Source organism: Falco peregrinus, chromosome 4 (assembly GCF_023634155.1).
Source record: "Falco peregrinus isolate bFalPer1 chromosome 4, bFalPer1.pri, whole genome shotgun sequence".
In the NCBI taxonomy this organism is placed as follows: Eukaryota; Metazoa; Chordata; class Aves; order Falconiformes; family Falconidae; genus Falco; species Falco peregrinus.
This window is the reverse complement of record NC_073724.1, coordinates 60,476,661-60,503,761: the sequence shown is the minus strand read 5'-3', so window position 1 is coordinate 60,503,761 and position 27,101 is coordinate 60,476,661. Positions and strand designations below refer to the sequence as shown.

The 27,101-nt window shown below is 36.5% G+C and overlaps 1 protein-coding gene and 1 long non-coding RNA gene across 2 annotated transcripts in view; both read right to left on the bottom strand.

Annotated features, from left to right (window-relative positions):
• Positions 1-27,101, bottom strand: part of NALF1 (NALCN channel auxiliary factor 1) — a 490,070-nt gene that overhangs the window by 305,839 nt on the left and 157,130 nt on the right. The window lies entirely within an intron of this gene.
• Positions 12,523-27,101, bottom strand: part of LOC129784318 (uncharacterized) — a 55,794-nt gene continuing 41,215 nt past the window's right edge. The window contains exon 2 of the long non-coding RNA XR_008746889.1: positions 12,523-13,393. This is a non-coding gene — a long non-coding RNA (uncharacterized LOC129784318). The remainder of the gene's footprint in view (positions 13,394-27,101) is intronic.

The following is a 27,101-nucleotide window of genomic DNA, read 5'->3' as shown; positions in this document are numbered from 1 at the left end:
TACAAAGTCTCAAGCATCCCATGAGATAGGAGGTTCTTAACTTCGTGTCAGTTTAGATAGGCAAGGAGAAGCAGGGCCGAGTAATGACACTGGCTGTGTTGCAGGACCACTTTCATCCCTCGCCAGTCACGGTCAGTGCTAACTATGCTCTTTCCTGAGAACTGCTGTTCCTGACAGTTTCTAATGTTTCCATTGACTCCACAGGACAAACCAAAACACCTTTCACATTTCCCTTTTTCTCGTACCCTTGTCTGTCTCACTAATAAACACAATTTTCTGCCAGCAAGTTAGATCAAATATTTTAAAGTGTTTGTTTATACTGTAGTAAACTATATACATATACACACAGACACGTAAAAAGAAAATTGGGGCAGTAATATCTTCTGAGGACTGATGAAAGTAATCAAGGTGCTTTTTCTTTTTCTGCATAAAATGATTAATTATACCTCCCATATGTTCAGGTATAACAAGCAGGACAATAGCAAGATATTATCCTCATGGACTCCTGCACAGCACTACCTGATGAATCTACATTGACTAGATTTTCCAAAGCTGCCAGAGGTGTGAAAAAACAGGGAAAGAAAAAGACAGAATTTGTTGTGTGCATATATAAACTGAAACATGGTTCACCTATTCTTACCTTATAGCAATGTTTAAGTTCTCAGCTCTAGTCCATGCCATGAAGTATTATCAAGTCTGCTGTCTGGCGAGGCAGCTGAGCACGAGGCATATTTCTCTATAGATAAGACTCTGTAACAGAACACCTGTATACCTGGAGGTATTCACACTGCCTGCATATTTCTTTGTAGGAAAAACTGCATATAAAAGATAGGAGATTACATCTTGCCAGACAATCCATATAGATCTCTTACTCACTTGAAAACAGTTCTAGAGGCAAAACCTGTATTTCAAAACTATGCAAAAGAGGGGTTTTTTTTGTCTGTTTGGTTGGTTGTTTTTTTTAAGGAAATAGGGGCAATGACCTATGCTAACTGCTTTGCTAACACAGACTGGTTATTTTTCATCTGTAATTGGTGGAGGCCTATTAAGAGTCTACAGAATACTGGTGCTTTTATCTAGCACAAATTCTCATTTCAACAGAGTAGAAAAGACAAAAGACCAGGCTTCATGTACAAGTCAATTTCTTAATAAATCATTTGATGTTTTAAATCACTTAATTTGCACGTCTATCGCTTGATTTGCAGGCAACCTTAACTCTAAACTGTATTTCACAGAGCATCTCCTACTACTCTCATAAAGGCATGCATGCATATGTGTAGGGCTGGTCAGGCAGGTTTGGTCCAAATGATTTTTCCCTTTTCCATCAGCATTGTGTCAAGTGGACACAGTAAATAATCGGTGGCAGCTCAGTTAGTTAGAAACTTAGGCCACTAATGATTTGTTAAGCGTTTTTTATTATAAACAAAATGGCCCTTTATCTAACTTATTTTGCATTTGAAAGGGCTGTGAAATGATAAAACATTATAACACTCCGTAAAATATGTTTCACTCTTAAATATGTACTAATAAAAATGTTCTTATGTGAATATGACAAATTGAAGGGATAATGAGCTAAAATAAATTTGCAGAAGTATTTTACATATCAAAAAAGTAATAGAACTGTGCAGTTGCTTCAGGAAATTTTGTTTGTTCTTTTCAAATGTGAGATTTTTATGCAGCATTTTAATTCCTTCATGTAAGGACATCCCAAAAATTAATTTTAAACAACTTTTCTTTAATACCCTCATTATCCCATCAAGGTAACGTATTTAGGGAATGACGATTATCCAAAATTGTCTTGTCAGTTTGCAAGATTTTCTAAAATATGCAGTCCAAGCAGTGACTAAAGCACCCAAACCATTTGTGTGCATCTACAGAGGTGTGCCTATTATTTTTCATATAAAAACTTTAAAATTATTTCCTTAGCATTTTTCATTAACAAAAACCACAAATTAAAAGCATAGAACCTTTTCCATGAAATATACAGCAGGTCTTCAAAGTGCTTCACTGATCCGCAAAATTTAGATGAAAATAAACATTGTATTTCATTCATGATGGTAATTTGTGTTGACTAGCATTGCTTTTTTTCTGAGTCAACCACCACCACACAATTATTCTTTCTAAATTTCCTTTTTTTACCCAGGCAGTCAAAGTCACTTTATAATTTTCTCACTCATATTATGGCAAGGGTCTAGTTTGATTTTTTTGAGGAAAGGAGTTTGTTTTTCAAATTGAAATAATTCTTTAATGACTAGTGTCTTGAAAATATATAGTTGATAAGACTTTATCCTTTCACATTTCTTTCCCTTTCTTCCCATTACTGTAGCCTTGGTATAGGTTTGTCAAATACCTTCCTTTGGAGGTATATATACTCAGGTCTTTGGAGAAATTTGTAGGTTAAACAGCCAAAAAGCCTATATAAATCCCACATGAAGCGTGATGTCCCTCAAACTCAAGCAGACATTAAAGATTATTTAACCTCTTCAGTAGAAACCTGTTGAAAGATGCATACAGAAAAATATCTGCTTCCAGTAATCGATGCTGTTGTGGGCTCCTTTTAAGTCATTATTACTTTGTGTGACAATTGCCTTGTGTTATAATTTTGTCTGCTAGGTGACATGTTAACAAATTCATTTAGGATTTACAAGAGTGAACTAAGGACAGAAATTGTTTTCCTGGGCAGCCTCTGAGGTTTTCAGAATTATCTTTGTTTCTTAGTGAAACAGATGCATTTTGAGCATTTTAATTAAAACAGCATTTTGCAGGATACAGTTTTCCATAAAACAGAGCACTGTGGGGAAACTATGTCCTCCTCAGCATTTAGGGTGGCTTTGTAAAAGTCACCAGTGCAAGTCCATAGGCTGCCTAATCACAGCAGAATTTTTCTTTTCAGATCAGTCGAACAAAGCTGTTAACTACTCACTTCTCTAAGTCAGAATTTAACCATCTAATTAAAGACAGAATTTCCTTTCTCTGTTCTTACACCTTATTCAGGTTTGACAGAGCTTCTGATTGGACACATGAAGAAAATGATTGGGAACAGTCTGGATGGATTTGCCACAGATAAATCATGCATAACCTACCTGATTGCTTTATGCAATATAATGACTACATCTGTGGACAAAGTGAGAGCAGTGGATGGCATTTACCTGCACTTCAGCCAGGCTATTGATATTGGAGGGCCCTGAGAACTGGGCAGGAGCTGGCAGCGAGCCCTGGCTGCAGAGATGGCCAGCCACATCCAGGGCTGCAACATCAGGAGCACCTCTGGGAGCTCCGGCCAGGGGGTGTCTCCTCTGGCCAGGACCTGTTAGACCACATCTGGGTACTGTGGCGTACCTTTCTGGTACTGGGTACCTTTCAACACAGAAAGATGCTGACAACCTGGGGTGAGTTCACCCCCATGATGCTCAGGGCTGGAGGGTGTCCCTGTGAGCAGCGGCTGGGGCAGTGGGGCTTGTCCAGCCTGGGGCAGAGACGGCTTCAGGGGCACCTCACAGCCACCCCAGTGCCTACGGGGAGGGGATGGGGAGGGGGCAGCAGGGCAACAAGGTACAGCAGGCGTGAACTGAAACGAGAGGGGTTCAGGCTGGGTGCGAAACCTCTCCCCCGTGAGGGCAGGCAGGCCGGGGGGTGGGCAGAGGGACCGGCTGCCCGGGGGGGTGGGCAGGCTCCATCCTTGGGGGGTTTCAAGACCCATCTGGGCAAAGCCCTGAGCAACCTGGTCTGATCTCACAGCTGGCCCTGCTTGGAGCAGGGGTGCATGAGGGACCTCCTGAGCTCCCTTCCAGCCTGAATGATCCTACAAACCCATGAATTTTCAGTAAAATACAATTTTCCAAAGAAAGTATTCTGATCAGTTTTATTACATATCCTTCCAGGTTTTCTTAAAAGAAAGCTTATTTGATATCTGTGCTCCCACAAACTGACAGGGACTTTTTAAGGTTCTAGAGGACTGCTAGCAACCTCTTGGCTATTCTGCTAACAAATTATGATAATTTCTTGATTAAAATGTCACCAGAGCAGACGCAGAGGATACTCTGACATATAAAATATTCAGTACATTATAATCTGATCACAATACTATTTATGAGTCAAAATCATAATTATAAGAAACTAAAATTAACAAGGTTGATTCCATGCTGAAGCTAATTTTATGTAATATGAGTAATTAATTTGATATTTGTATGGATAAAGGAGTGCAAAGATTTGTGGGAAATCTGAGGTTAGAAACAAATTAATTGTTAGGAATGGTAGTATGGCTGGGAAGCAGCTATTCAATTCCCAGTTCAGTTTAACCACAGGACATTGCCTGCATTGTTCAGAAATTGCACTGTTCCTCCTGAAGACTGTTTGCTCTCTTTCTGTCAAGCACACACTGTGCAAAGCCTGCTTTCCTCTTTGCCACCCAGCATAGTGCCAGCCATTGCTGAAGAAAACCAAGGTATTCACAGCTTTCTCAGGTTGTTACTTTCCCCTGAGTTAGTAATCTTGCTTCATTCCCCTTCATTTTGACACTACAGAAATTAACAGAGCCTTTCATCAGTTCCAGTTTGCAGGGCTTCGACAACCACTGGGAAAGTGCAGCCTTCTTTATTTACTGAAACATTTCACCACAAGTTGCTGAACAGTAGCAGAGGTATGGCACTCTTTCCCTGAAAATGTTTGCTCACACAATTGTATCTAGAGGCTTCTGCATTTCTTGTGCAACACGCCCTGCCTTCATCAGTATGGGCGACTAAATACATTTCCCTTGAACAAACCTGAGGGACAGTCAGCTTTTTCAACAGAAAAAGATAAAGCATTTCAGGCCAGAATAAGTCAAAGGAGATTCTCCAATGTAAATAGAGTCTATTTTCAAATTAGATAATCACTTTGCTGCCACTTAAAGTATGCTTTGTCTGATATGTCAAAGGAAGTAAGAGCAGAGGCTGTTGTGTGGGAAAGTCATGGCAACAATCCAACAGCTCCCATCAAACCTGTAGGCTTGCAGCAAGATTTTCTACACTGTTCTCATAGAGTGGAGATGCTCTAACACTCAGTTTCTTTATCAACTTTGAAAACATTGGAGGACCCAGAAACCTTCCCACTATCTCCAGGTGAAACTATATGATCATAAATTAGCTAGATCACCTAACCAGTGTCTAGCTTACCTGGATCCAACAGAAACTGATATCAGACACCCTGTCTTGTTATCACATTAAAACTCAGACTGCATAGAAGCAAAGGAAGATCAAACTTCTTTTTATCAGTTGTCAGGTGACAGAAGAGAAGTTTGTTTTCTAATAGATAGAATTTATCTCTAAAGAAAATCAGTAAAAGCCTGAAAAATCATCACTGGATGCAGATTACTTCATTTCTGTTTTAAAAGACCAAACCTTGGATGAAGGAGTGAAGAAAAGAAAGAGACAGGTTTCTCAAGACCTAAGAAGTTCTGAGCAGAGTAGAGCAGAGCACTTGTGTTGTGAACAGAGATGCTGCAGCTGTCCCAGGGAAGTAGTTTTACTTGAAACTTGTCATTTCAGACTTGGAAAAAGGCACAGGATAAAAAACCTTTCAGAGGTTTAAATTCCTAAATGGAGCCAAGAAAAAGTAAATATTATATATTGCTTGCAGATGCTTGGAAAAACTAGGCTTTTTTCCACTAGTTTACATATTGCATAATCTTGCCAAGCTATTAAGCAGCAAGATAGCTTCTAGATCATATGTTACTTCCCTCCACCACTTCAATGAAAAATAAAAGAAGGTAAATCACCCTGCTTACCACATGCCTGAGGCAAAGATTAATCTAAAATATTTCAAAGTTGATAAAACTTGAGTTAGCAAAGAAAAATGTAGAATTTAACCTCAGTGGGAAAACAAGGTCTAGTTTCTTCACACATACATGGCTGTGATTAGCTTTCTGCACTTAAACAGGATTTGCAGTGTAAAAGAGCTCCCCACATGCAGAGAATTAAATACAAACTTATACACTTGCTGGCTAAAGGCCTGCAATACTGTCTTTTTCTCAGTTCCTCAGTTAAGGTTTTGCCTAACGGTGCTCCTCAGAAGTCACCAAGAAAATACTGAAAAGCTGTAAAAATAAATAAATAAATAGAAATCCCATCTTCAACTATTATTTAAACAGCTGATGTATACATGAAAATATGTTTACAGGAAAATTAATTGGAATTCTACAATTACTAAATTGGTTTCCCATTTATTCATTACATGCAAAAAGAGGTTTTCTGCAGTGACACTGCAGCCAAATTAGTTATTTCTAGTAGATTTAATCTGAGCATTTCATTTTATACTTTTCAGTGGTGTTACATTTTCTTCTTTTCTAGGCTACATTTAAACTGTGTGATTGTTAAAATTGGACTTTTCCAATTTTTCTAATGGAAAAACTAAAAGATTTTTGGACTAAAAGTCTCACCTTTCCTTTGTTGTTTTTAATTGACAATTTCCAGAAGATGACGAAAAATCAAAACGGATGTATGTGATAGTTAATTCTTTCATTATTTTTTATTATTTTAAAAGGAAACACTAAATCTGTCTATAATCATATTAGTGGGGAGTGGTATTACCAAGGTAACAATGAAAGAGCAGAAAGAAGCATAATAAAGGTCACTTGTGATTAAGCTATAAAGGTTGTAAAAGTATATAAATAAAGACTCAAGTTAGGGGGTTTTGTAAGTCACAGTAAAACTCTGTGGATTTCAGTTGTTAGTCTGAGTGTTTAAAGACTGTTATTTTTCTCATTAAAAGATATTTGCATTCATAACAATATACACATATTTTAATTGGCAACTTGGTCATAGCCATTTATTATACAAAACCCATGCATGCACATATTAGGAGGAGTCAATATCCACCAAGGACGTACAACTGTGAATAGAGAGGGAAGAAAAAATTTGCAAGGCCATCAAGGAGAGCTCTATCCAAGTACATGTTAAGAATGTATTTCATTCTAATTCCTGACACTAGAAATATACTTCAGGTTCTGACTCAATGGTTTTGTAGAACTAGGATGTGACTATGTGATTTTTTAAGATCACCCTAATTTTCTTCATGAACTTCATACTATTTTTTTTTCCTTTGATGATTTTAATCAGGTCCCCATTCATAAGCACTGCAATATTACAGCTGAAAGACACCCAGACAGTAAACTCTATACAGACATGAGTATTAATTATTTGTTAAACTCATCCAAGTTTCTACTGAAACTTCCTCAAACTAAGAAGGAATTTCCATTTCTACAACATGTTAATCACAGCAAAGAAAACACCATTAAAAAAGCCAATATTCTATAAATCAGCAAAAATATTTTTAAATTTACTAGGTGATTAAGATAAACTCCATTTCACATGTGGATTGTATCAGATTAAGTTTGTTTCATTTTTCCCACCTCCAAATTATTATTAAAAATAAACAAATTTATCTAATTTGACAACTTAATCTTTCATGCTCAAAAGAGCCAAAAATCTTATTTAACCCAGTACAGTATTTTTAATAGAAAATAAGGAAAGACCAAAATGAAGTTTAGTAAAAAGAAAAAGCAGTTTTGAAGCAAACATTGGTTTTATCTTTAGCATTTCTTTCAAAACTGGTGATCCTGTAAGAGCTATTGGAATGTAACAAGTATTGATGTTTTCATAGATCTTTCCTAAACACACATTCTGGGGGCAAATCCTCTTTACCTTTCAAAGATCAGTTCCATTAACTTAAAATGGATTACTTGTTTGAAGAAAATGATGTGTACTTAGCCATAAATTCACCATTTCTTTATGGTCTGAAACATGAATAACTGTAAGTCTGTAGAACATGGGTGGAAACTGAGGTGCAGTGAAAAAAAGTGTACTTCCTTCCATTTCAAACATTATTACACATTCCCTCTCTAGCATCCTGTTTCCCTTAAGAATGTGTCATATGTATATTTACTATTCTTATTATCACTGATCAAGGCTATTTATAGAACTTTCTCCATTAATTCAACATTCTTGATGCATGCAGAAGCCATATAGAAACAGGTGGGCTGTTGAAAATATGGGGATTTCATGCATATATTAGGTCAGGTGAACATACTTTCCCAAATAAACAAACAAAAAACCCACAGGTCCCCGCAATGCAACACTCACTGCAATGTTTCCTTGCAGTACTCTTTTTGTGTCTAGTTTAGTGTACTAAAATTTACAGCAGTAGGACTACTATTGTGCAAAAATAAATAAATAAATAAAATTAAACATTAAAAATGCACAAGGAAATTCAGTATGAATTATTGACCTGACCTGTTACCTTAAAAGAGGCTGAGGAAGTCTACTTTACCTCTCCATCACCCCATTGTGCATTCCCCTGTGTAAAGTTTTGGATTTTTACGGGGTTTTTTTTCCTTTCCATAGAATACACGAAACAAATCTGCAGCACAAAGTCCCAGATTTTCTGTGGATCCTCTGATTTCAGAGTAATTCAGTGTCACTGTTTATGAAAATGCTGCAAGAATTTTTAGGCACCTAGGAGACAGTGCTCATACTTGGGGTCTTGGTGTATTAGCAGTATCATTTTATCGGTTTCTTCATACCAGGACAAAAAAAGGATGTGGGTAGTAAGAGCCCACAGAAAAAAAATAATGCAGTGTAAAAATATAAATAAATATTATTCTTGTTCTTTTTCTTGTTGTTTTGGCTAAGAGATAAAACAATCAATTTGTTTGTCAAATATTTTCTGGCAATTTTTTTGCAAGAAAACATTGTCCATGGAAGAAGAATAGGGCTTTTCTTGAGTTCCTTAAACTAGATGGTTTTAATCAGATGTCAGATGTACCAAATATCTGTCTTCCTCTCCATTAAAGACGAATTTCTGATATAGGTTGTAAATGACTCCTTGTCTACAGAATGCAGTTAATTTTCAAAAGGGAATAGGAAGTTCTTAGCCTTTGTCAACAGGATATATTACTAAATCTACAGATAATTGAAATGTGAAGTTTTTCCAGATGTCTTAAGACTCACAAGCACAATAATCTAAGAAACAAAATGTGGTAGTAGAAAGTAAAGGCTGGAATCCTACCGATTTTGCTAGGTGAAGGAAGACAAAATTAGAAAAAACCATAACCTTCCTTAAAACCTGTCCGTATAATGTATATACATGGTAGTCATTTTAAAAATATATAGAATTGCAGAATCATGGAACAGTTTAGGTTGGAAGGGACCTTTTAAAACCATCTAGAGCAACCCCCCTGCTATAGGCATGGATATCTTTCACTAAATCAGGTTGCTTAAAGCCCCATCCAGCCTAACCTTGAACAGATCCAGGAACGAGGGGCCCACTTCTATAAGCAACCTGTTCCAGTGCCTCACCACCATCATGGTAACAAAAGCCCTCCTTCTGTCCAATATAAATCTACCCTCTTTCAGTTTAAAATCACTGTCCCATGTCCCCCTGCCCCCTTGGTAAGAAGTCTCCTCCATCTTACTTATAAACCCCCTTTATATATTGAAAGTCTGCAATAAGGTCTCCCTGGACGCTTCTCCAGGCTGAACAATGCCAACTCTCTCAGCCTTTCTTCACAGGAGAGGTGTTCCAGCTCTTGACCATTTTTCTAGACTTCCTCTGGACCTGCTTTGACAGGTCATGTCTGTCTTGTACTGGGAACCCCAGAACTGGATGGACTATTCCAGGTGGGGTCTCATGACTACTGAGTAGAAGGGGAGAATCACCTTCCTTGGCCTGCTTCTTTTTATGCAACCCAGGATACAATTGACTTTCTGGGCTCCCAGCACATGTTGTCAGCTCATACCCAATTCTTCATCCCCCAATATCCCCTAGTCCTTCTCTGCAGGACTGCTTTCAATCCATGTATTCCCACAGTCGGTCATTGATACTGGGGATTGTACCAACCCGGTTGCAGGACCTTACACTTGGCCTTGTTGAACTTCATAAGGTTCCCAGGGGCCCACACCTCAAGCCTGTCAAGCTCCTTCTGGTTGCATCCCTTCCCTCAAGCATATCAACTGTACCACTCAGCTTGATGTCATCCACAAACTTGCTGAGGGTGCACTTAATCCCACTGTCTGTATCATTAATAAAGACTGTGAACAGTGCTGGTCCCAGTATGGACCCCTGAGGGACACTGTTTGTTACTGATCTCTATTTGGACGTGGAGGCATTGACTGTAATTTGTTGGAAGCAGCCACTCAGACGATACCTTGTTCCTAGAACAGTCCATTCATCAAACCCATACCTTTCCAATGTAGTGACAAGGGTATTCTGTGGAACCATGTCAAAGGCCTTACACAAGTCAAGGCACACCTGACTTGAACTTGCAGTTAAGAGTAAGTTTACCACCTCTAAAATGAAGAACCAACCCTTTCCTCAAAACACAGGAAACAAGATCACTTTCCACATAGCGTATGTCAATGCTTTCATTCTATTAAATAATGCAGTAATAAGTTATGGATCACAAATAAAACATGAAGCAAGCATTTGTTCTGAATGTTCTCTCTTTAGCTGAGAGTGAGCTCAGTCAGCTGTAATTCCCAAATGCACCAGGAACAGACAAAAGCATGTTTACTAGACCACACGGTAGAAGTAAAGTGTTGGCTCTAAGCTAGTCTGACAAGACCCACATAAAGAAATATGGAAACACTTTTCTAGGACACTGCAGCTGGCTTAGTCTCCTTTAGAATTAATTGACATCAAATTTTACCCTTTGCAGACTGCATTCGGGTCCTATGTGTGTGAGGGACATAAAAAAAGCAGCTAGGTTAAAAATTTCACCCACACTTTTAGTTATCAATCAAACATAAGCTCAATCCAAAAATTTGGAGTTGTATTGTTTGTTTTTTTAAATTCTAAACATTGTTTGCCTAAATACAGATACTGTAATTGTTTAGCAATAGATATGAAAAAAACATTGACCCTAAGCTTTCTTGGTATTTCCTTTTTCTGACACATCTGAAACCATCTGTTACTATTGATTATTTTTTTTCTAAGTCTTTCAAAAGCTCGTCTTTGCTCTGGTTGTTTTGTTACACACTCCTCCCCTTTTTTCATCTCCACTTTATTTCTTCCACAGTACCCATGATATACCTTACTATCTCGTCTATTGCCTTTTTGCAATTGTTATCAGTTAAAAAAAAAACCAAACCAAAAAAAACCCCAACCAAACCACTGTTGTACAATGCTGGCTCCTTTATGCTTGGAGCCTGAGCAGAACAGAAGCAATGCTCTGCCACCTTGCAGAACTGCATTCCTGTAAGAGCAACCTATCATCTTGGGAATTCCTTTGTTATTAAAGAGTTTTGAAGTACAGTTGCTGTCTTCCCAAATTTACAAAGTTACAAAAATTGTGTGACTCTCAATAAATGTTATCTCTAAAGTAAGCTCCAGTAAGTGAACATTCCTCCCCCTCTAACAACTTCAAATATTATCCTAGCATTTTTGTATCTAAAAGATTAGTTTGGGTTTTATCCTAAACTTTCAACATAAAATGCTTTCTCCTTCTCAAATAAATAATAAACCTATGAGGTTTTGCATCTCTTTTATTTATATTTTTAGAGTGTTGTTTTTTTTTTTCCTTTTATTGGTTGCATAAAGGTTTGTGTGCAAAGACAGTATTTCCCGAGATTTATATTCCCTCAGAATAAGTCAGTAGCCCGACTTCTAATTTTCAGAAAGCTCAGCCAAAAAAACCCCAGACAATGAAGGGGTTTTGTAGAAAAAGTAGAAGTTCAAAGTTAATTATTCTATTAGAGAGACAACATTCCATTAAGCATCTTGAATTTTTAGATAGTGCAATTAACTTTGCCACTGTATGCAATTTTTCTCATCACTGGTATTTTACATTAACATATGAGATGGACTGAAAAATAGGGGTATTTGTTACTTCTAAAAGGAGTAAGGCTATGTTGTTTACCTTTTTTTATTGTCATGAAAGGTAGATTTCCTAGGTTCTCGAACACTAGTAGAAACAAAACAACCAAAAATTAAAATCCCACCACAGCACACAATAATGTTATCTGGTTTTTTTGTGTAACCATGCTGTCATACAACACAAATGAAACTGACTAAATCAAATAGCACAATTATAGTTGTTCAGATTTTAGTAAGTAGCTTGGAAGTAAACTTTTGCTATGTAACATTTTTATGTATGAGGCGTTATCACTAGGCTAGAGGTTTGAACACAAAAGTTTAACTATGATACTGAAAGATCATCCTGAATCTTCCTTCCAACAGGTAATCATGCAAAATTTATTTCTCTTTCAGCGTATATGTAATTTGCACACATATTGCTTATACAATTAATTACCTCCACAATATATATACCTTCTCAATAGATTAGCCTGTGATTGTTAATTTTTATGTACTATTTGTTATTTAGTGTGGTATAAACACAGACATTTCCCTGTTGGGATAGCCTAGGAAAGGTGGAAAGAGGAACATGAAAAAAAGAGCAAATAAGTGAAAACTTGGAGTTACCGAAAGAATGGGAAGTGATACTTTATCAAATTATGGGGGTTTTCAATAGAAAAAAAAAACTCGCAGAAGTCATAATTAACAGAAAACTTTTATTTTTCTTTTTGAAATCACATTACAAAAGGAGTATCAGAGTAAGATGTGCAAAATTACATGGATCATGATCATGAGTCCCTTGCTACTTGTTTTGTTTTTAAAGGAGTCGGCTATGAACCATACTTGCAGCAGTCCTCTTAAGATTGGCCAACTGAGAAGATAACTCCCCTTGGAACATGCAAGATGCTCTGATATAAATAACGCCTTTGTTTTCAACTTTTTCCAAACTAGCTAAAACCACTGACCCCCAAAATTCATAGGTAAAAACATGAAGTTAACTTGAAAGATAATTCATTGGGTTTGACTGGTTTCTTCACTGACCTGAGATACTCATCCGAGAGCTTCATTCTCACTGATATTCTTTCAGTATTTCCTTGCAGAGATAAATTTTGATAAGATGTGAGTATAACATGGAAGAAAGTCACATACTTGCTCCAGGGTCCAGAACTGGCTTTTCTTCTGCTCTGCAAGTTGAACTTATATGTCCTTTTCTCATCAGTTCAAGTCCATTACGGTGGACAGGGCATATTCTCCTTTGTGCACATCCTCTAAGCATCTGCATATAATACCTGCTTGTCTCAAACAATTGGAAGCAACATACACCTCTGCTTGAGATAAACTTGGTGGATGCTGAAGAGGGAAAATAACTTGAGATCAAACAGAGTTTTCTGCTTCAAGGCTGTCTCTGCTTTACTGAACTTTACAAAGAATAGCTGTCGCCTCATGCTTTTTCTTTCAAACTGCTCAAGCAGCCTTAATGTCCAGCGACTCTCTAGTGACAGCATGCGACTCTGTGGCTTACAGGAGAATGTCTGCTGACAGATACAGAATCGGCAGATGAAGAACCCTGTAAATTAAAACAAATAACAATTTTTTTAGACAATAAAATCCAATAGCGTTACTTTTTAGTTTATTTATTTAGTATTTACAAAGTTATATAAAGGATGCCTCTTGCTGGATACAGACTGAACTTACTTCTGAAGCCAGGAGAAGTCTTCACCAGTAAGGAGCAGGATCATGCGCTCTGCCTGGCTACTTCAGAGAACACAGAAGGGGAAAGAGCATCTCCAAGGCAGATGCTGAAGATGGCTTTAAAAATAAAACTGATGCCCTTTTAAGAACTTTCAGTGAGCACCAGAGATTTGTAATAAATGCATGTTCTGTGTTTCCTAACAGTACCCTGTTCCAGAAGACAGGAAAAAAGATAGATTGACTTACAGCCTACCACTTGGTACAGGCTTTTATTATATACTCTGAATTTATGTATTTTTATTAATATTTACAATTTGTAATTAATTTAGCAGATGGTCACTGAACTGATCTCTTCTTGATGCTTTCTTGCATATAATACAATGTTCTTCTCTCCCTCTGTGTCTTGTAGGGAGCAAGAACAAGAGGCTTTGACCTAACACCTGAATAGTAGTAGTAGTATTTCTGAGATAGCATCCCTGCAAAGTAGCATCACTCACTAAAAGTAAGTGACACCACCACTACCAACAGCAAAATTATACTGCTGGAAGGATTGTCACAAATGTAGTACTTGCTTCCTTTGCTCCAGGACTGCCTAGGTTCAGTTTTCCAGAGATAACAACTATTTGCTTGTTCAAAAGGCCATCATGTGTTCTAGGAAAAAAATTGTATGCTAATTGCTTTGATGAAAAATCCTATTAAAAATTCTCCTAAATATTTCTTTGGAGAACAAAGTTTCCTAAACATGTTTTTATTCCCCAAGTCCTCTTGTACTAGTCAAGTTAGCTGATGCCAATCAATCTTACTATCACTGACGGCCCCCACACAAGTGCTTCAAATCCACAGAGGTGATCTGAACGAAACTCAGATTGCCTACTGCAGCCTTTAAAGCAAACTCAGGACCTACAAAAGTAGTTAAGTTCAAGGCAGCAATGAATCACTGCTTAAGATTCAGCACACAGATTCTAGTTTGGTAACACGGATAAAAATGGGCATGATGCTAATATACAACCATATCACTGATGCATGGTGTCTCTTGGATCAGTAAAATGTACCTGGGGCAAACAGGATTATGAAAACATTGTCTTGTGCAAATTCCTTACACCACTGCTTTATGTTCTGAATTAACTGGTTCAGTTCAGTAAAACCACCACTTTTAGACCATTTGTAGCATGTGTTGGATTCTTACTTTCTGCTCAGTAAAGAAATGTCCAAGTGAGAATATTGCTAAAGCAGCAGGGATTCCATGGATGGAGATTTTGGAAAAAAAATCACAACAGTGAGGTCTGGTCTCTTTCTCTCTCTGTCTCACTTTTTAATATAATTTTCATAGCATACATTCATGATAAAGCAATATTATCTCAGCAGCCTATGAGCAAACTTAGAGCAATAGATTCCAGCAACATGGCTTGAAATCAGTCTCATGAAAAATCAAAGCAAGCGCTCTCTCATGGTCACATAAGCAATACACTAGCTAAAAATAAGGATGAAAAGAAGGCTAATGTTTACCTAGAATATAAAAGTAGGTGGTTAAGATGAGATATGCTGTGAAGTACTTCTAAAATGACTAAAAATAACACCTTTCCTATAAGATTCTGACATGCAATGTTTAATTATCCTGTATGAACATTCAAATGTACTTTAGCTGAAATGTGTATGAAAATGCACTTCTAAATAAGTCACTTATCAGTACTTAGGGACAGCACATCACAGGCCCCATAATTTTGAATTTGTCTACCTGAATCATTCACAATAAAAAGTATCTGGCTTCTTTTAAGTATTACTCTACAGAGCAATTTTAAAATGTTAATTTCACCAAAGACTTTTACATCTGTTCTATACTTTGTAAAACTGTATTACTTGTCTGTAAATAAAATATTCTCCTTCAGGTCAGCCTAAATGTTAAAAGTCAAGATTCTGGTTTACTTGAGCAGCACATACTATGTTGAGTTTTGGGCCATCCAAGTTCAAGAAGGCTGTCCAGAAATCAGAGTTCAGGGAAGGGTTAGCAAGTTAGTAAGGAGACCTATGAGGATAAAGTGAGACCATTTTTTCTGACAAAGCTCAGGAGATAGTCACAGCAGCCTGCTTGAACAATGGTTACATAAATGAGAGACTCGTCCCAGGTAATAGCAAGTGGTATAAAAAAGCACAAGTCACTTGAACTTTCAAAGCACACCTTAGGAGGAACTTTTTCACTAGGAGGGTAGTGCCTAAAGCATATATAATATAAATCTATTGAATAACAAACATATTAATTTAATAAATAGTAATTTATTAATAAACAGTCGATTTAATTAATAACTTTAAAATAAAATAATTTAATAAATAAATATATTTCTAAAGCAGACATAATATAAAAAGCAGGAAATAATTATCTGTCTGTTGGCTTTTTTAAAGTCCAAACTTAGACAACAGCAAAAACTATTAAGACCAAGGAAAGATGTGGAAACCCTTACAAAGCCACAAGCTTGAGAGAATAGGAATATGGATATTTCTTCCTAACTCCGTATCATTTATTAAAATGTTGACCCTTAAAATCTGTATTAACTATTCTTTTTTTATACTAGCCAGTCAAATAAACTTTGGATGCTTACTCTACGTAGAGGGTTGGTGGCAGGCTGCATTCAAAAGGAAAAAAAACAAAGTTCTGTATATTTGAAGAATAAATTGATATAATTAATCTAGTTCATTATGATAAATATAATTCCATCAACTTTTAGCAGAGTTTTTATTACCTATTTCCTAAGAAAGTAATCATATTATTGACAATTTTTCCTGGTATATGGTTAAATAACTTTGAACTACTAAGACAAGAAAACTATGTCCCTTGCTGGATACTCTTGTTCTTAAAATATACAGATGTTTGAAGAAGCTATTCATATAATATGTATGTTTCCCGTTTCTATATTGCAGCAATTTTTCTTGTTACCTCTTTGTCTCCTCAAATTAAACAAGGTTTTAGCTATATGTTATGAATTATTAATTTGAATAAGTGTATTTCTCTTTCAATGATAAACTGATTAATTTCATAGTCTGAAAAATCTGTCCTTTGCTTTTCAAGAGGAAAACCAGGGATTTTAGCTTAAATTTTTCAGCAAATAAAAAGGCAAATTCTGTATTTCTGCAAAACTGGTAAAAAAATTAATTGAGAAAAAATGTTCTTATAATTTTAGTACAGCATGCATACTATTTCAGTCATGTATATTTAATCTACATGTGCTTCTGTTGCTTTGAATTTACATAATATTTCACTGCATTCACTTTCCAGTGAAAGGGTTGTAAGGGAGATAACTTACCAATAATTCATTCTGTTACAGGGCATAAACTTGATTCAAGTTCTTGATTTGAAACATATTGATGAATATGAAACATTTTTTCTCTTTATTAATCAAGAAGTTTTGTAATTTTACCCATTGTAACAAACTTTTTTTTTAATTTAGAGAATCACTTTGAAGCGTAGCAGTTTGTTGTCATAATCCTGTCAGTGCAATACAATGAGTACCAGGAAGCATACAAATGGAACTGTGACGTCTAAAAGGAAGAAGATATTACCCTGAGATGCAAGGAAAGAAGGAAGGAGTTCCTTGAAAAGGATTAAAAAAAAAAAAAAAAAGGTTGTTTTATGAAACACCTTGAAAAGAAACTTGCTGCTGAACCAATGCATGAAAGACAACCATATATGGTTAATAAAACCAGCTGAAGAATCACAGAATCACAAAATGGTTGAGGACAGAAGTGAGCTCTGGAGGTCATCTGGTCCAACACCCCTGCCCAAGGGCCACCTAAAGCCAGTTGTCCAGAGCCATGTCCAGGCAGCTTTTGAGTATCTCTGAGGATGGAGCCTCCACTACCTCCCTGGCAACCTGTGCCAGTGCTTGGTCCCCCCCACAGTGAAAAAAATATTTGTGATGTTCAGAGAGAACCTCCTGTGTTTCAGTTTGTGCCCATTGCCTCCAGTCCTGCCATTGGGCACCACTGAAAAGACCCTGGCTCTGTCTTCTTTGCACCCTCTCCCCAAGCTTTCTCTTTACCAGGCTGCACAGTCTCAGCTCTCAGCCTTTCTTCATAGGAGAGATGCTCAAGCCCCTTAATCATGTTAGTAGCCCTTCACTGGACTCTCTTCCTTATGTCCATGTCTTTCTTGTACTGGAAGCCCAGAACTAGACACAACCCTGCAGGTGTGGGCTCGCCAGTGTTGACGAGAGGGAGTAGACCACCTCCCTTGACCTTCTGCCAATACTTTGTCTAATGCAGCGCAGGGTACCATTAGACTTCTTTGCAGCAAGGGCATTTTGCTGGCTCATGTTCAACTTGGTGTCCACAAGGACTCCTATGTCCTTTTCCTTTTCCACAAAGCTGAAGATTTTAAGTCAAAGGAAAAAAAAAAAAATTAGTTACTCTTTCACAGTCATTTTTTTCAGCAGATTATGAAGGACTTGATCAGAAAATTTGAAATTTGAAATTCCTGAATCTTTATTCTCCATTTTACCATTGTGATGCACAAGATTGCTTGTCATGTTTCTTCATGCAGATGGACTAGGCTTTTAGAGGACTATGTGTGATATTATGTGAAATTGTGCACTCAGTAGCTTCTTATTTTATGGCATTATTATTTTAAAGCTTTAAAATAATTTTTCAGTATAAGGCTGCTAAAATGAGACCCAATATTAATCTCATTTTTCTCCTACCAGTTAAAGGGGAGATGATAATAAATTTTCTGTTTCATCAGCTGCTTTCAAAATTTCTTTCTTTCAGCAGCTTCAGCATAACAAAGGAGTTTATTCACACTTCATGTTTCCTGTGTGGTGTCAAATATAGAGACCCTAAAAATGGAGCATAAACTTTATTTCCTACAATTTCGACCAAAAGAGAAGAAGAAACACCCTTAGTAATGTGAAGAATCAAAATATGAGAAAAGAGATGGATTTGAATAATCATCCCAATCTGTCACTGTTTCTTGTTCTTTTCTTCTGAAAGAAGCCTGTTTTTGCATCATCTTTGGTTCTCCTGTTGTGCATCTTGCTCTTTTCTTCACATTTCTTTTTTTAGGTTTGCTCATTTTTTATTTCCTTTAGCAGGTTGGAAACTCATCTCAACCACTCCTTCCTGCAGTTCTCCCCCAATGTACTTTCTTTCAACTCCCTGAAGCCCACAATACACTTTATCTCACAACAAAACCAGAATAAAATGTTACTGGTCTGTGGTTTTACAGCCAATTTGCTATAATAATTTTTCTTTGTATTATATAACAGAAAGTACAGTACATAATCTTCAAGAACAGGGAGGCTTCATCTCAACTATTTTTAACAGATTTTTGTTTGTACTCTCTTTCCACCTTCTTTCCTGCAACTCCCCTGCTATCTTTCTCACACTCCACAGTGACTAGTTTGACAATAAACACTGAATTTTTGATCCTTGTGACTATGATCAATTGAGGCAATGAATTGTTGAGTCTGGAAAGGTATGGGTTTTTTACATTTCATAAAGATTAAAAAAAATACATGTAACCAGGAACACAGTGTGTAATACATAAAATACTGAAGTAAATCCAAGTTTACATATTTTATTTTTCACTGAATGACATGCCAAAGTTTTGTTCTTTTTAGCTTTCTTGATAATGCCACTTTTACATTTATAAAAAAATGGACTCAATATTGAGTAAATGGAAAAATAATATCTATATACTGCCCTGCCATTTAAGTAATATTGTTAAAAACAAGAATACATAATACTCGAGTGGAAAAAAAGTTTCATAACTTAGAAAAGCATATGTGAAAGATTTTTGAGAGGAAGAGGTTTCCAACATAGCCTACTTCTTTGAAGAAATCATTCTGTTCTTTGAGAAATCTTTATCTCTTTCTCTTACACTTTCATTTTAATGAGATTATTGAGTACATTTTTCCCTCCTTTCATCTTTGTTTCTTGTACAGGTTTAGTGAATTATCATCACCCAAGACAGAGCTCAATTATTTTCTGGTTTTAGGTCTCAATCGTTTTATTCTTTACAATGTCTTCATTAATGTCAACTCAAGTTTTTAATTGGTAAGGCCGCAGGAAAGATAATGGGCTCACAGAAAACCCAGCCTGGAAGTTTATCTTAGGAGGCAAACTGTTGGGAATCACCAAGGGCTTTTTTTTTTTTTTTTTTTTTTTTTCCCCAACTTCTTTCCTTTACAGCTTTCTGATGAACCAAAGAAATGCTAACTCCTATAATACAGGATTTAGGAAAAAGCAGGGCGTTTTTCTTCATGAGGTTGCTAGGATCACATTTTATTACTGGATGTAAACACTGAATAATGCTTGAATTACAGTGAACACGTGGTTAGGAAATTAACAACTGTCTCTATAAAGGCTGAAAAACCTAAATGACAGGCACCAGTTAGCCTGAGTCTGGTCTTAATTTTTATCTCATGCCTGATATTTGAACAACTGAAGCATTTCCTTTCTACTCTTGTATTTTTTCTGTTTATTTTTCCAATTCTTCCAGCTCTCCTCACATCTACAATGCCAACCAATAATGAGCAAAACTAGAGATGGGGGAGCCTGAAATTGGATTTTCTTTGTCAGGCAGAGTTGTTAGATGACTTACTGGGATTGTTCACAAGAAGCCTAAACAACATACAACTGCCCTTTGAAGATGGACTACTGCTTTGATTAGCAACAGTAAATTTATCAGACATTATTGAAAGCACCCTTCAATGTTTGAGAGATCACAAATGGAAAGCATGCAGAATTTTATACGCCATAGTAATTAGTGCTTACTCTTTTAAAAGCAAAAGAAAATAAACAAGTACAATAATTTAAAACTATGGATGTGACACAGGGTTAAGAAAATTAAACAAATAATTTAACAAGTACATTCTGTTCTTCTACATGACAGCTACATGTTACTTAAGCTGCAGGTACCATGAAGTATGACTATTTCCTGGAATTCTACTCATTTGGAAGTGCCAGATATCCTGTATCCCATTTTACAAGCTCCTTCCTGCTAGCTCATTCAGATCACTATATAAAACTTCCCCTGGTAGTATATATCTGGGACATGGGAGAAAAGATGGTTGAAAGAGATTGTTTTTATAAATTTGGTATACAAAGTGCTGAGAAGCTGGACTTCTATGAGAAAGTTATAGTTGGGTTACCAGAAGATTTTAGCAATGGGTGGAAAATAGATAATGGTGGTCATTTGGAGCGGTATACATTTAACTGAACTTGAGTTACCTGTAAAGCAGGCATGTACATTGGGAAGTGATTAATGACCCCTTCTAAGTGTCTGCTCCTCTGGACTGACTATTTCAGGAGAGTCTAGCCCACCGCTCTGTAATTTTCTAAAGTCAGGCAACAAAGGTCCTATCTTAGCTTACTATACACTGGCTTTCCTAGCTTTCTAGAAAATACATTATGTATGCATCAACAGTAGCTTTTCTGTGTCAAGCACTGTTGGGTATTAGTCTATTCTAAAATTCATAATTTGGAAAAATCATACCAACTTGCACTTGAGACTGTTTACATGCAGCTCCAGTAAAGCCATATTTTCCCCTTCTGGAGGCAAATAATATACTTCCAAAATGTGCTAATTACTGTAAGAGTGTCGTTGAAAATATGACAGTCTATATTTATACTCAAATACCATGTTTATAGTTTGACTTTTTTTTATTTTATATTCTTAGAACTGAGTGCATCCTCCCCTTTCCTTCCTCCCCCACACACACTGGCCCAAAACTAATAAGAAATGAATCAGCTTACTGAAATGCAATATAAACTTCTGCACACTTTATATCCTATTCTTTCAGCTGTTGCCAAGACAAGGCAAAATCTCTTTAGAGCGTGTGGCTTTAATATATAATCAGCTAGAAGAAGTTTACTGCAAATGTTACACAAAGTGACTGTTAAATTTACTAGATACTAAACTTGTTATAGTTTTCACCTATACACCTAACTTGTGCGTTGCTGTGGTCTAGAAATTTATGACCAAGAACTGTTTGTGGTTCCAGAATGGGACTGTTGTAATGTTGGTATATATGCACACTCCATTGAGCTGAGTCCTCCTTTTAGAGATTAAATGGAGCATGTAGGAAAAACAAAGGGTTTATGTTATTGCTCTTGGCACGTAATAAGATGCAATATGGCAAGACTGCAGCATTGGAATGGGTTCATGAGTCAGAATAGCTGTAGAAACAGCAAAAATTGAGCAATATGTCAATGTCTGTCCTTACATTATATATCTTAAATGCCATTCTTACAAGTAGCTCAAGACAATGGTATGTAACTAGAAAGTTTCTAGGGTTAACCAGTACCTGTGCTTATGCAAGTTTATTGCTGGTCTGCATTGGTGTTACCATAAATCTGCACTCCCATAAACTGACAGTTCTAGCACTGTGTCCTCTCAGATGGAATATTCTCTAGTAATGTGTATGTATTCATATACGTATGATACATATATATGTACTCATCATACATAATGGATATTCAGGCTAGTACAGGTATATAGACTCCAGCTATACAGAACAGATTGATTGTGCATTTATCTATCTATTTATTTATTTATTTAATCCAGAAATGGGGAAAGAAGGATGAAATGGAGAATGACATTGACTTCCTCTTAGGAGGCCTCCTTGCCCCAGGGTATCATGAACAAACCTGGCCTAAGTGGCCTTCCATAAATATACTGTGGCCCAAGGCAAAAGTTTGGAGAAACACCTGATATCCTTTTTGAGTTGTGCCCATAACAACTAAGCTCGGAGAATACAATTCCATGCTAAAAATATAGGCTGTGTAATGGACAGTTGTGGACTGTGCCTTACCTTCTTAGGGGCACAGCAGTTCAACAAGAAGCTGTCCATACGTTGGAAGTTAATTTCAATTAGGATACAAGTTAAATTTCAGCATAAGTTGCCAGTCAAAAAAGTGGTCACATGGTTTGAAAGACAAGTCTAGCTTGGATACCAACACTGTGCAATGGCATATGATGTGCTAACGAATGCTGACTCAGGTCTAGCCTATGTATAACATGGGCAACAGAGTGAGAGGAGCTGACTATAGGCGTGGACATCCATAACTCTACAGATGGCCTTGCCAGACCCCTGGAAAGCTGAGGCAATTGTTTCTAATGCTGCCAAAATGCTGAAGTGTGTTAGAGGCTTTTTTTAACCAGTGAGACCATGGTTCTCACATCCCCATTATCCACAGTAATTTGCATGACTGCTTCTCCCACTCAGTTGCACCTTTCAGCCAACTGTCTTTCCCTCTCACAGGAATATCTGTGTTCTCATAGGAATACCACAGACAGAAATAGAATCTTCTATATTATAATAGCATATTTAAAAGTTGTTTATGCAATGCAGGTATAAATGGAACAAAGATTACCACACTCATATCAAAGTGTTATTTTTGCTCCATTTATATACATGCTATTTTAAAGTTTGTGGCCAATGTGTAAAGAAAATAAAAGTAATTTAGTATGGTGCTCCCATCTTGTTCACGCAAAACTCCAAACTAGTACAAAGGGACTTTGGGCAGTAGCAAGATGACCCAATTCTTCACTTCTGCACTCCATGCATAGTTGCATAGTAAAGTTTCCATAACATCAGAATTCACTGTCAACAAAGCAAAATACTACAAAATTTGCAAAAAAACATTGGTATGATGGTCTTAAATTATTCTACAGTCTCATGAATAGTGCTGTAAGGAAATAAAGGATATTACCCATGCTTTGCTAATATACTTGGATATTATTTTTTACCATTGTCTTGTAAGTTTTACTCATTAACTTTTTTTCTCATTATGACTGGTGTGAAGATTAGGGTGCACAGGGGATGGATACACGAATGCTATCATTTTCTGGAGGAGGGAATGAAAGGGGAATGAAATATACTAATGGATCACAACCAGTTGCAAGAAATTTTGAAAAGCATAATTTTCTGTTCAAGGAGAGAGATGTAAGAGAAAAAGAGTGGAAATAAATGACTGAAAGGATGGCAGCAATCAGGAAAGAAAAAAGTATGCTCAAAAAGAGATTTCTACCAAAAAATACCCACCACCAAACAACCCACACTAGAAGACAAGGGTTTTAAGCCATTAGTTGAAGAAAGGTTATGTCTTGGGAGAATTTCAACCACTGACTCTTATACAAAACACTTCCACTGTCCTCCATATGAACCAACAGTCTATAACGATGGTGGTGAGCTTACATTCATGTTATGGAGGGAAGCCAGTGAAGTGAGTAAAAACATTACAGTTCTACTTGAAACTGGCTCAACCAAGTCCATTATTATTATACTCCCTCACTATTAAAAGTCAGATTCTGCATACAATGAACACAGAAACTATTATATAGTTGTATTTTATTTTTTTTTTAATTTGAGTTGCTTTTTTTCCTGGGCTGCTGCCTAGATTCATTGTTTCCAGTAATCAGTGTTCAGACTATAACAAAAGAGCAGCTCTAATGAAGACAGCATGATCCAAGGCCTTGTCTTGGGGAGTGGAATTGAAGTGAAAAACATGATAGTTGTTAATTTTAACCTTCCCATAACCTTTCTTTTTTAGCACTGAATGAATGTGAAAACAATAAATCACTTAACATGATTGAGATTTCACTTTTACGTTAGTTTATGTAAGCTAAGACCATTAGGGCTTTTTCTGACAAAGATGTGTCTTTTGGATTGCTGACTACAAATAATAAGGAAAAATGTGTGAGGAATATGCAAAGGCAATCATGCAGTTAATATTTAAATACCCAAAGAAACAGCTAAATCAACCCCAGAACTCATCCAGGCATGGCTCTCACCTGAAAACCGGAGATACTTAGTCTGTAGAAAGTCTATAAATGTTTCTTCAAGAAGCATTTGCAAATGTTATGTTGATGCATAACCATACAAAACCACAATAGAAAAAGCTTTTCAGCAAGTGTAGCAAAAGGAAGTTCTGTGCAGTGTACAAATTTAATTGTTGATTGCTTCTTAAAAGGAGATTGCATTGATTTCACACTCCACCTCTAATATTGTTACATTTGTGCATATTTTTTTTAATGTCCCCCAAACCAACTTCATTAAGAAACTCTGGGAAACATTTGTAGAATATCTTGGGGGGAGGTTGGGGGGTTGGAGGGGGGATAAGAAAAAAAAAAAAAAGAAAAAAAAAAGGATGGGAAGTCCACTCCTCATACAGGAAAGGGAAGAAAGCAAAATTTCTCTGAAGGTTAACACTGTGCAGCAAAAGCCTTTTTGTACTGCATCTTTGTACTTCATCAGGGCATTCTCAAAGTACAGACCTGTTTAAACAAAAACTCTCCATGACATTACTTGCTTTTCCCTGTTCTTAAATGTGTTGTTACTTAAAAGCTTGATCCCAGCAAAGCAAGCTGGGGTTCATGACCTGGTAAATGGATATTAGACAGATCCTCAGATAATTGCTGTAAAATTACTGATGTTGCAGCAGCGTACCATGTGAAAAAGGAAACAATAAAAGAAAATCAGTCTGTCTATGTGAATGAGCAAGTTCATTTCCTCCTGCATTTTTGCTACTGCAAAATCACTATCACCTATAGAGTACAGAAAGATTTAAACTGATATTCTTATTGACTGGACTTAACATGACACCAGACTATCTCTTCTGAAGCATTAAAAAAAAAAAAAAAAAAAAAAAGATTAAATGAAAAAGAAATAATTTACAGTTTCTTACTAGAAATATTTTTTCTCATTCCATTGTACTGATCAAATTGGAAAATGAAGTATGTCTTCTTTCCAGGTGTTGTCTATTATTATTATTATACTTAATAGCTTTCTCCCCTTGTGTCTTCTCATGTAAGATGCTATTGAGTATGAGATTAATCATACACTGATCTGACACCAAAATTAGAGAATAATTCAATATTTTATATCCAATATAACTCATCTTCTGAATTGATCCTATCCACCAAATCAGCTGCTTTCTTCGTGTTTTGGTTTGTTGTCTTTTTTTTTCTTTCTGTTTGTTTAATATTAGACTCCTTGGAGCCTTTTATTGAGACTCTTGAGACAGAGCTCCGATCTTACAGATCCAGATCCTGGGTAGGGGCTATTCTTGACCGTATATTAATAATGTATGAAACAATATCAGTATTGACTTCTATTTATAACAACTTTAAAGTTGTGGAACAATTATGTTGTGGTATTATCTTTAATCTCTATTACCCACCCTCAAACACACCCTGGTGGTGTGTATTACAGTGAACAGGCTCACTAAACATGCACTGCTAAACAATTATTTCATAGCCATGTTGGAAACGCTTGTGATAAAGCTGTTCCTGGCACAGCTTAGCCAATTAAATAAACAAAAATTACAGTTTATTTTATTGCCTTATTTGCTGTATATATAGTATCAGAGGCTGTACTCAACGTACTTTTTCTTCTGTTTTTTATTCCCCTGAACAAAGAAAGGTGACAGGAGAAGCAAGCTGAAGTGGGCAGAGAGGAAAGCAACTTTCATGGGTTTTGAGGGTGACAGCAAATAAGGCAATATATTTAAAACACATAAAACAGTGTGAAAGCAACCTGGAAGGAAGCTTTAAGGTCTGAACTACTGATATCCCTTGACACTCAGCTGGTTTCACTGCAGTGCTAGGGATCTATGACACTTAGCAGCTCCAGGTCTGCCAACGATTCCAGCTGTCCTGTCATGTTTAGCAAGACCACTCATGTGTGCAAGGTCTTGCAGAACCAGATCCAGGCAGTAAAAGGTGATGTAGAAGAAATGTGTCATGAAGGAGCACATCCTAGCAGGGCCAGTCTTGACTTAAGTCATATTTTCACTTCAGTATATGACTTAAAACAATATTTATATTTCTCTTAGCTGCACCTGACATATTTTTCCAAACCTTCCACTCAACACTTGGCTTCAGAAAAAGACGCAGCTAGAAGCCTGTGTTGTAATAGCTGTATATAAAAGAATAATCTACTTCTTTTGTTTTTTCAAACCATTTTTATTCTCTTTCTAAAATTAAAAGATTAAAATAATTATTTATCTGAAAACAGATGGATGTAAAGGTGTGTTGTATAGGGGCTCTCAGGCTGGCTCAGCATCTCTTTGGTGAGCCATGTGTTACTGTAATACTTGTAAGGAATTGCAGTAGAACCATAAGACATTCAGTCATAGTTTTCAAATGTTTTATTTTGAAAAATTAGTGTCACATGCATTCAGCAAAAGCACACCTGTTTAAACGTTGTAGTTGTAACATTCCATAAATATTGATATTTAATTATTTTACAGAAACATAGAAAAGAGAGGTATTTTTAGGTAAAGCCTTTGTTGTGAGAGATGTAATAGTGTTAATAGCATGTTTATAGCTTTGGGGTGTTTTCTTTCAAGAGAAAAAACCACAACCCTAAATTTAAATCAGCATTATAGGTTTGGGATTCTGGAATTGGTAAACCCATATAAATTCTAGTTCCCCACATAGGGAGTGAAAACAAGGGGGAAGAAAAATCAGATTAAAACCCAGTTTCACGGTCTTTCATTTTGATTTACAGAACATTTCACTCAGTTTATCCTTTTTTCGGTTGCAAGACCATTTCATGGAACGTCCACGGCAGTTATGAAAGACAGAAAAT